The sequence below is a fragment of the Pteropus alecto genome, unplaced genomic scaffold (assembly GCF_000325575.1).
Source record: "Pteropus alecto unplaced genomic scaffold, ASM32557v1 scaffold94, whole genome shotgun sequence".
Classification (NCBI taxonomy): Eukaryota; Metazoa; Chordata; class Mammalia; order Chiroptera; family Pteropodidae; genus Pteropus; species Pteropus alecto.
In genome coordinates, this window is record NW_006437736.1 from 753,893 (window position 1) to 764,502 (window position 10,610).

Below are 10,610 nucleotides of genomic sequence, written 5' to 3' on the forward strand. Positions count from 1 at the left end.
TGTGGGGTGTGAGTGTGTGTATGTCTGTCTGTGTGCGTGCACGTGAGCTGTGCCTCTCTTTAAGCATTCCCGATTGCCAAGGATGGGAATATTTATTAAGCACATGTGGGCAAAAGCACAATAGTTCTCCTCCAAATTACTAAAAATATAGTGTACTTGCTGCTTCTATAATCTAAAGGAGAGGTTGGATTACTCTTTCTATCGTCCAGGATACATAATTTTCTTTCCAGGTAACAAGAATTTTACTGCCTGATGAATTATGAAGGAGACTCTTCTGTGATCTGATTGGAGCTCTGAAGAAGGAGACTATTCTTTTCTCTTTTCTCTAATCCTGTTGTCTCTTCTTCGGTGTTTTCTTTATGAAGATTTCACTCTAGAGCCATGGACTATTACAACTCGGAAGGACTTAGAGATGATCTAGTTCAGAGGTTGCAAACTGTAGGCCTGTGGCCTGGCCCTTACACAGAGCATTTCGTTTGGCTAACACAGTATTTTAAAGACATTTGGATTTAACATTTAAACACTAGGGGAACTCCCACGAAATCCAGCTTTTTGGCTCTTCTCGGCAACACTGGGCCCTCATTCCTGCATGGTACACCCTGTGGGAGCTGAACAGTGGCCGTTTCCTTTAGGGTGGCCTGTTTGCTCCAGTAGTACACAGTCTCTACCTGTGCACTTCATTTTTCACATTACCTGTGGTGAGCATTACAATCTCATTCTAACCCAGTCTACTTATTTTACAGAAGAGAGGACGGGGTTTGCCCCAAATCTTGTAGGTAGTGGGAAAACCCTCAGGTGAGGATTTCTGTCTCTTAGCTCTGGGTTGATTATATTAATTTTAACTTCTTATCCTTAGGTTTTATATTCATTCAAAAAATATTCATTGTGTATGTACTAAGAGTAAATGCTGGGAATGTAGAAAGAAATATGCTAAAGCCCCTGTTCTTGATTTGGTCCTAAGGAATCTAATGAGTATGCCTCTGGGGAAAGTTACCACCCACCATTAGTGTGTCATGTTATGTTGTTTTATTTTCTTCGTATCATTTACCCACCATCTGGAATTATTTTAATTTGTCTCCTTGTTTACTCTCTGGCTTCCCAAGTAGAACCTAAGCACCGTGAGACCGGTGACTGTGTCTTGTTCTATGTTACATCTCCAGTGCCTAGAACAATGCCTGACACTTCGTAGATTCTCAGTATTTGTTGAATTAATGACTGAAGGAGGCATTTGAACTGGGCTTTGAAGGACAGACAGGAGCTTTCTATGTAGACAGATTCTAGTATGAGCAGAGGCATGGAGGCGTGAAAATACATGGCATATTCTTGTGCTTTTTTGAGGTTGGTCACAAAAAGCTATTTTTGATACACAGAGACCATCTGGATTTGAAGGACTCTGGAACTTTGGTAAAAAATCAGAAACTAAATGTTTCTGAGTCAGAAAACTCCAGTAAAGCTTTTTCCCCTCTGTAGTCTGTCTTTTAGAGGCTGCTGGCCATTCATTATCATTAATTGTTTATAGAGCTTTACCAACATATTTACTGAAGTATTATTATATGTCAGATGTGAAGCAAGGGTATGGTTCTGATGTGCCTTTGATCTAGCAACACATGTGCCTTGGTGCAGAGCAGTCTAGTATTTGGCAAGTCCAGGACAACTGGCAGTAGTTATTTTTAGAGTATATACTGGACCGAGCGGTGAATTCCTGAGGGTGTAGGGCGGAGGTTCTCAGTGTTAGCTATCTGTGCATTAGACTCACCTAGGAAGCTTTACAAAATTTCATTCCTTGGCCATACCATACCCAGACCAATTAAATCATGAACTCTGGGGGTGAGACTCTGGAGTCAGTATTTTTTAAAAAGTGTGCCCAAGTGATTCCAGTATGCAGCCAAGAACCATCGGTTTAGGGGGATTCAGACAAGGGAAGGAAGACAGGCCATTGTAGGTTGAGGTGTAAGGAGGAACCCCAAGGAGGACAGTCAAATATTAAATGGCAAGAGTTGTAGCTAATTGAGAAGACTAAGAAGGAATTGAAGAGAATTATTAAAATAGTATCTACGTGGAAGGGGAAGGATATTTTAGGAAATCAGTCTACAAGTGCTGTATGATTTTTGGAGCAGTTGGAACATAAAGAGGTTAGAAATCATAGTGCCAGAGTAAAGGGAGAGTACCTATTTGATGAGGGAGAGAGCAGAATTTCATGGGGTCTGCTATACACATGAATTACTATCCATAGACCCTAGCTTTCTAGTCACATATGATAAAAAACACTGTACTTGAAATGAAACATCATGGATCATAGTCCTAGATTTTCCACTAATTAGTTGTGTTCATTTAGTTCATTTCACCAGCTATTCATCAAGTGCTGAACACTGCATTGGACCCTAAGGATGGATTAGCTACAACTCTTGCCATTTAATATTTGACATTCTAGGGAATTCCTTTCTGTAACTGTAGTTAGGCAGTTCTTAACTTCTCTGGGCCCTTCTCCATCTGTGAAATAAATATGGGGATGGAATGAGGTTATTTTGAGGTTGCTTTCAGCTCTGACATATTACAATGATTCTAAGTAAAGTCTGGTAAAAATCAACACCTCTCCAAAGTAATTATTGTAGTTTTCTTCAGTAGAAAAAAGGGGTTTAAATTGAAACTATCCCAGGACCTTACCAGCACCTTCCCTGTTTTACCTTTCTGTCAAGTTCTGTTTGATTTTGACACGTGGAGTTGGTGAGGAAAATTCAAGAGTGGATGTCCCTAGGGGATTAGAGCAAAAGAAGAGCCTGGTAAAAACCCCACGGTCGCAGAACTGTAGGCACATTGGGAAATTGTGCACCAAAGTACGTTTCTGAGATCTTCCATTGTTTCCAGCACCATGTTGAGCTGTTGACCTGTTCATCACCTAGATGACTCTACTGTGACCGGGAACAAATTGCTTATCTTGCCAGCAGCCCTGAAGATAAACTTGGGAGAACTGGGGAGATGTGTCTTTCTCTGTTCTTGGACGTTACAATACCTTCGTTTTTTTCTTTGGCAGGTTGTAGAGGGTGGGGAGAGTGCAGAGGGTAAGGGGAAGTGGTGGGCAAAAAAGCCCCCGCCTCTAAAAAAAAAAAAAGAAAGAAGGAAAAAGGAAAAGGAGTCCTGAAAAGCTGTTTGTGCTGGGAACTGGAGCTGGGTGGTAGGGCTGTGGTCATTTTTGTAGACTACGCTCTTTTGTTGCTGTTCTGTTTTTGGAGACATTACATAAATAAATTATGGTTAGTTTTTTTAAAATGATACTCTCAGCTTCATCTTTTGTTCCAAATCTATTCGCGACTATTAAAGGATGATTTTTGTATGTAAATTTTGCATTCAACATATTTTTCCAGTATAGGGACTGTACAGTGATTTCTGTTCAGATATCCCGGACCATCAGATCTCAAATTACTGTCCAGCCACTTCCTTTTCCACTGCCCACTTCCCTTTTCATTCTGCGGTTCTTATATTCACCCAGTGAACCTTAATTCAACAACCTGTATGCCCAGCACTATGCTGGCTGAGGATGTGGAAGGAGACAGATTGCGAGACAGCCCCTGTCCTCAGGAGCTCTCAGGATAGTGGGGAGACAGATGCCACGCAGATAGATGCTGTGGTAAGTGCCATGAGAGAGGTGAGTTAATGCGGACATGGTGACGAGGCTGCCTAATCTAGCTGGGCAGGGTGGATATCGGGAGCTGGGAATGTAACAGGAGCTACGTTTCTGTGCCTTATAGACGGTATGAGAAATAGGGAAACGCTAGTTTAATAAATAGATAGAACACAGGGTGGGGAGTCAGGACCCTTTTTGGTCTTTCGTTTGAGAGAACAGCAGCTTTCTTTGCTTCTCACTTGTGGCAGCAGATATTCTAATCCTCTGGAGTTATGTGGGTTGGAAAAGAATGGAAAGGAATTGGCCCACCTTCATGGGGAGAGAGGGAGACATTAGGGATGTGGGTGTTTCAAAGCTCTTGGCATGACTGGCTATAAGTACAGATGGCTATTTGCATTACCATTATTGTAGCTGTTATGCCTGCATTCTCTTTGATGTGCCTCTCTACAGGGATAATTGTGGGGTCCTAACATATATCTCTTCCTGCTGCCAGATAGAATAGATGCTGATGTGTTGTGCATTACAGAGTGTACAATGAATTCTGTGTGGGCTGTCTTCTTACTGCTGCCTTAAGCTTTTGGGGACTCTGCAGCTTAAGTGAAAACATGTTTTTTTATTTTTTTATTTTTTTATTTTATTGAAATCCACATTGGTAAAAACATAAAAATGAGTATACTAAGTTTTACTGAGGGATTGACTCATAAATGGAGCTAAAATTAACTTTGGTGACTGAATTTTAAAAGTGTTAAATACTAAGGATTGAATATCCACAGAAAAGGTGATTTGTCTGGGAATCCAAGGAACCAGTCACATTCTGGGTAAACTTTGAAGGGGTGGAACAGAAGAGGATGTGTTTTACAGCTGATCTGCCATTTATTTGTTGTGACCTTGTCCAATTTGCCTTAACGTTTCTCAAGCATCAGTTTTCTCATTAGAGAACTGAAGCTAATAACTACCATAGAATCGTGATGATCAAATGTTTATTTTCCAATACTGAAAGCCTGTTACAGGCTTCTTTCTTAGTATATATGTCCCAGCAAGATGGACTCCCTTACTATTTCTTTCCCCTCTTTGCTTTTGTACATATTTTTTCTTGTATTGCTTTTAATCTGCCCACTCAGAAAATTCTCCACCAAATAAAACACAAACACACAAACCTGGCAATTTTAGGTTCATGCTTTTTTAAAAAAAGTTTTTATTTTTCAATTGGAGTTGACATTCACTACTATTTTCTGTTAATTTCAGGTGTACAGCGTAGCGGTTAGACATCTATATAATTTACGAAGTGATCCCTCCATAGGTTTGTGCTTTCTTGTTCCTTAGATCTCTGCTAAATGGTGAGCCCTTTTCAAGGATGCCTTCCCTGACCCTGGTCCCACTCCAGTCCAGAAGGTATCCTTACTAGGTTTTCCACAGCACTAGTTTTATTCGTCGGCCTCCCCTGCTAAACTATCAGTTTTCTGAGGACAGTGACTGTCTTGCGTACTGTTGTGTTACCAGTGTGTAGTCTGGGCCTTCCTTCCCTTCACTTAAATGATGTGGGGGCCGAACCCAGGCTCCTTGCAAAACTTAGGATAATACCTAGAGGCACAGCACCCCATCTGTCTCCTACTTGATTTATAACCAGAAGAAAACCACATAATTTGCACATAATTGATGGTAAAACCCACTTCCTCTAGGGGTAAATTTGGTTTTCAAAGCCATTGGAGCAGGGAGACTAGTAAACTTGATTCTTGGCGCTTTGCTAAAGATTCAGACTTTCGTACTCTTTCATACAGGACTTGATTCTTTGCTCTGAGTAGAAAACCACTGGATAAAAAAGGGTATGACTTGTGGCAGTAATCTAGTTTAGTAACTGGGTCAAGTTCTAATCCCACTGCAACTACTACTTTTTAGAAAAGGACCCCTTTGAACAAAACATAGAATACCTCTGGAGTAACCTCAGGAGAACAGTTTGAGAGGCCTCAAATATACACGTGTATTACCCCCTCCTCTTTTTTTCTTTAGGACTGTTCAGACCTTGGGGGGTGTGTGTGTGTGTAGTGTGTGTGTGTGGGGGGTGGGTCACACAGGGAGCTTTCACTTACATGACCTAAGCATTCCATTGTGGCCATTGGTCTGTTGTCCTATACATCTCAGAAGTGATCTTCCACCCTCTAACGGGTCATACTGAATTTGTCGTAGCGGGCCAACCTTCCCTGTGAAGGTAAAGGCAAACCATTACTGCCTTACAACCTTTTACTACTTTACGAGTCTGTCTCTGTTAGACTGTAGTCCTTGAGGGCAGAGATGTTCTGATTCATTTTACATTCGCAGTGATCAGTACGGATGTTGGCATGTCCCTCAGTAAACAATGGTTACCTGTTCGTTGAATGAAGCAGCACAGTGTGGTAGAAGATTGAAGGCTTTGGAGTTGGACAGACTCAGTTGGATGGGTTCAGCACTTGGTAGCTGGGAGGCCTTTAGCTGGAGGGTTTTAGCCTCTGAGCTTCAGGATCAGCTTTTGTTGTGAGGGTAGAAGACATGCCCTGGACAGTTCCTGGCAATAGATAGCCATTATTTTTTTTCCCCAATGATTTATTTTGAAATAATTTCACAATTAGAGAAAAGTTGCCAGAACAACTAAAAACAAAAAACCCCTAAAAAATCCTATATTCCCTTCACTCAAATTCTTGTTATCAATATTTTATTGCATTTCCTCCATGCGTCTCTCTCTCTCTCTCTCTCTCTCTCTCTCTCTCTCTCTCTCACACACACCCTCCCTCTCTCTCTCTCTCTCTCTCTCTCTCTCCCCCACACACACACACACCTCTCTCCATGCATACATACCTTTTATCATTATTCCTTTTCTGAACCTTTTTGAGAACAAAAACACTCCAGCCTGTATTCCCCCAAGCAGGACCAGTATACAACTCTCCGAATCAGGAAATCTATTGGTGCAACGTTACGACCCATCCACAGACCCCATTAACATGGCTCCAGTTGTCCCTGTGGTGTCTGTTTTTCCTTTTCTGGTCCAGGACCCTCTCTAGGTATACAAGTTACATTTTAGTTGCATGTCTCCTCAGACTCCTTCAGTCTGGAGCAGTTCCTCCGTCTTTGCCTTTCTTTCATGTCCTTGACATTTTTAAAGTGTGGAGGTCTGGGTCTGCCTGTTCCTTCATGACAACTGTCATGTCACTTTTTTTTTTTTTTCAGGTGAGGCAACCCTTGTTTGACCTCACAGATTACAAGGACCTTGTCAGCTTACAATCCCTTATTTTATTTTTTTTATTTTTTTTATTTTTTACGCCCACAGCACCTGGTCGTCCTAGGTGTTCTCTCATCCAAGTATTAACCAGGCCTGATGCTGCTTAGCTTCCGAGATCAGACGGGATCGGGCTCGTTCAGGGTAGCATGGCCATAGACTGTCATGTCACTTTTGACAGGAGTATCACAGAGATGATGCTGTGCTCTTCTCAATATTAGACCAGAAGGCAAATGATGTCTGCCTACCCCACTATTAGTAATACTTACTGTTATCATCTGCTTTATTTGGTGTTTGTCAGGTTCGTCCACATTAAACTTATCATTTTTCCTTTTATAATTGATTATTTTCTTGTGGAAAGACCTCTGAAATGATACCACTAGCTTGTTCCTCACTTGACCTGTATCTGACATCCATGGACAGCTCCTTCCTGAACCAGCCCCTTCTGTAACAGTTGCCAGATGGGGATTTCTGTATTTCTGTCAGTCTGTCTGCATTGGTTAGTTGCCATTTTACTTCAAAGAAGAGTTTTCCCATCTCATTTGTTTATTTCTGTCAGTATGAACTCATGGATTTTATTCAGTGGGTTGTAATCCATTTCTCTTATTATTCCGATCCTCAGACTGTCTTCACTTTGGCTAGTGGCACCTCCTTTATGCTAGCTTCTTGGTACTGTCGACCTGTCCCTATCATTCATGGGATGTTTCTTGACTTTCTGGTACAAGAAGATTTTCCAAGCTTATCTTGTTCTTTTTCTGCTGTAGCCCTGGAATCAGCCATTTTCAAAGAGCTTTTGTCCTTTTAAATGGAGGATAGTAATTAGGAACCAAAATCTGGGTGCTAGGTATGCACATTGCTACTGGGATATCATTGACTCTGGGCTCTCTGAAAGAGACAAAGCTAGAAAAATATGTAAGTATATATATAAAACACACACACACACACACCCTACATGTGAGTCTGTAACTGTTTATTTCTGTCTGTGTATATATGTATGTTGTATATATGTATGTACAAATATATGTGTGATGTTTGCATGTATGTTTATATGTATGTGTATATGTTATGTATTTTATATTAGAAAACAATGAGTTTTACATTATAAACCAGAGTTCATGCCGATGACTCCATCTTAAATCCAGCCAGTCTCTTTCCACATTTGTAAAATATATTCTCAAAGAGACAGAAACTGGACTCCACTTATCCTCCATATGTTTACTTACTTCATTTTACTTATTTGCTCAATGTAACCATTTTCCCAACCACACGACTGTCTCGTCTACCTCTGTACCCCACTCCTCATGGCCTGGAATCTGGCCCATTCTTCCATAGGGCTCCCCAACCTTTCCACAGTTCCCCAATCTTCCTCATAGTCTCTCAACTCCCCCAGCCACTCTGTGTGCTTGGGCTTTGGGCCTGCTGGCCTGTGCCTCCTTATTATTCTTCAGTTTCTCACTCTGTATCCTTAGCTGTCGTACTGACTTCTTTGGTGGAAGGGGGCTGTTATTATTTTTTGAAGAGGTTATATATTTTTTGTTTGTTTATCGAGGTATACTTTACATGCAGTAAAATTCATTCTTTTAAGGTATACATTTCTGTCAGTTTTGACAAATGTAATACAGTCACATAGCAACTACCATAATGAAGATATAGAATACTTTCATTACCACAAAAAATTCCCTTGGGTCTCTTTCTAGTCTAGCCTCTGCCAATCCTCAGCTGCTGGCAATCACTGATCTAATTTCTTTTCCTATGGTTTTGCCTTTTCTAAAATGTCATATAAATGACATCATTTACTGTGTCACTTTTTGAGTCAGGCTTCTTTTACTTTGCATTCTTTTGAGAGTCATCCATGCTACTTTATGTATTAATAATTTTTTTTAATTGTTGAGTAGTTCTTTATGCCTGTGCCTGCAATTTATTCTTCTATTTACCAGTTGATAGACGCTGGGTCATTTCCAGCTTTTGAGAATTACGAATAAGGCTGCAGTAAGTATTTGTATATAGATTTTGCGTGTTCAGATGTCTTCATTTCTCTTGAATAAATGCCTGGGGGTAGGATTGCTGGGTCATATCTTAGGCATATATTTAACTTTATAAGAAGCTGCCAAACTTTTCCAAAATGGCTTACCATTTTGCATTCCCATCAGCAAGGAATGTAGGAGAGAGTTCGAGTTGCTCCTTTCACTATCTGGTATTGTCAGTTTTTAAAAAAATTCTGAGTCATTCCAGTAGATATTTAGTAGTTTCTCTGTGGTTTTAGTTGGTATTTCCCTAATGGTGTTGAGTAGCTTTTTATTTGCATATTTGCCATCCATATCTCTTTGATGATGTGTCCATTAAGTCTTTTCCTTTGTTTTTTAAATTGGGTTGTTCATTTTCTTAATGAGTTTTGAGAGTTCTTTTATATATTCTTGTTACTGGTCCATTATCTGTTACGTGTTTGCAGACATTTTCACTTATTCTTTTATTTTAAATTATAAACATAGCTTCTTAAGTATTACAAAAATGTTGGATTAGCTTCATTGGAGCTTTCCATATAGCCTTATGCTTTGAAAATCCAAGAGACATATTTGTAAGAGTACGAATCTAGACTTGAGGGGTGGTGTAGATCTTGGACAATCCAGTGGAATTGCCTCTGCCCAGTGACTGAAGGGTACTTGTTGAGAAAATGAAGGAAGAACTGAGGGAAAAATGAGAAGAATGATGGTGGTGGCCAGTCTTCGGTGGTAGAATTTAGTACAGCCAGTTCAGGGATGGGAGAATGGTTGCTTGAACTGTCGAAAATAGAAAGGTGAGGCGCATGAGAGCAGCCGGGGGATTTAACGTGGAGTGTGTTGAAAGTGTTGAACCTCGATGAAATCAAACAGGGAGCTTCATTTGGTATGTAAGAGAGAGGCTTAGAGAGGGGACTTACAGAAGATTATGAGAGTCACGAATTGGCAGAGCTGGGGCTGAAATTAAGATCTTTAAGAACAGTCATGAAGAAAGGACTCAGCAGCATATGAGACGGGGAAAGGGAGAGGAGGGGAGGGGGAATTCTAAGCTGGATGATACATGTTTTTATTATTCTTTATATTCTTTATATAAGTTATAAATACCCTTCTTGTATCTACTCAACAGTAAAATATAACAACAAAGCTGGAGTGACAGCAGAATTGGCGATTGAACTATAAATCAAATGGGATATCTTTTGGGTTAAACAGAAAACACTAGAAATCAAATGGCAAAGCATTTTCGGCACATGAGGAATGTTTGGTTCTTCCTGACACCAAAAGAGAAAGGATACTAAAGAAAACAGATCATAGATCTGGCTTTTGCTAATTACCATTAGCTTTGAAAATACTAACTCCCAAAGTTAGGATTTACTGGATTTGGAATTGCCTTTGGATTAGGAGAGAACGATGAAAGGAAATAGCTAGAAAAACCTAATAATAATCATTATTTTATTGGCTTCCTAGTCTAATTTGGGCACTGCGCTGGGCTCCTTGCCATTATGTTTCCCTAATCCTTCCATAACCCTGCAAAGTATTTGGTGATAATATATTCCTGTTTTATACATGCAGAAATTGAGATTCAGAAAAATGAAATGATATGGCCAAAGTCATACAACTAGTAAGTGATTGAGCTGGGTGGGATTTGTCTGCAGGACTGTGTGGTGTCAAAGCTCGTTCTCTTTTCAATATACTGGTGCTTATCATAGTGTCACTTGTAGACTGGTATTGGTCTGCTAACTATTAC

General features: G+C 40.2%; 1 pseudogene; it reads right to left on the reverse strand.

Moving 5' to 3' along the window:
* Positions 1-6,911: 6,911 nt before the first annotated feature.
* On the reverse strand, positions 6,912-7,030 carry LOC112481934 (annotated as a pseudogene).
* Between the last annotated feature and the right edge of the window lie 3,580 nt (positions 7,031-10,610).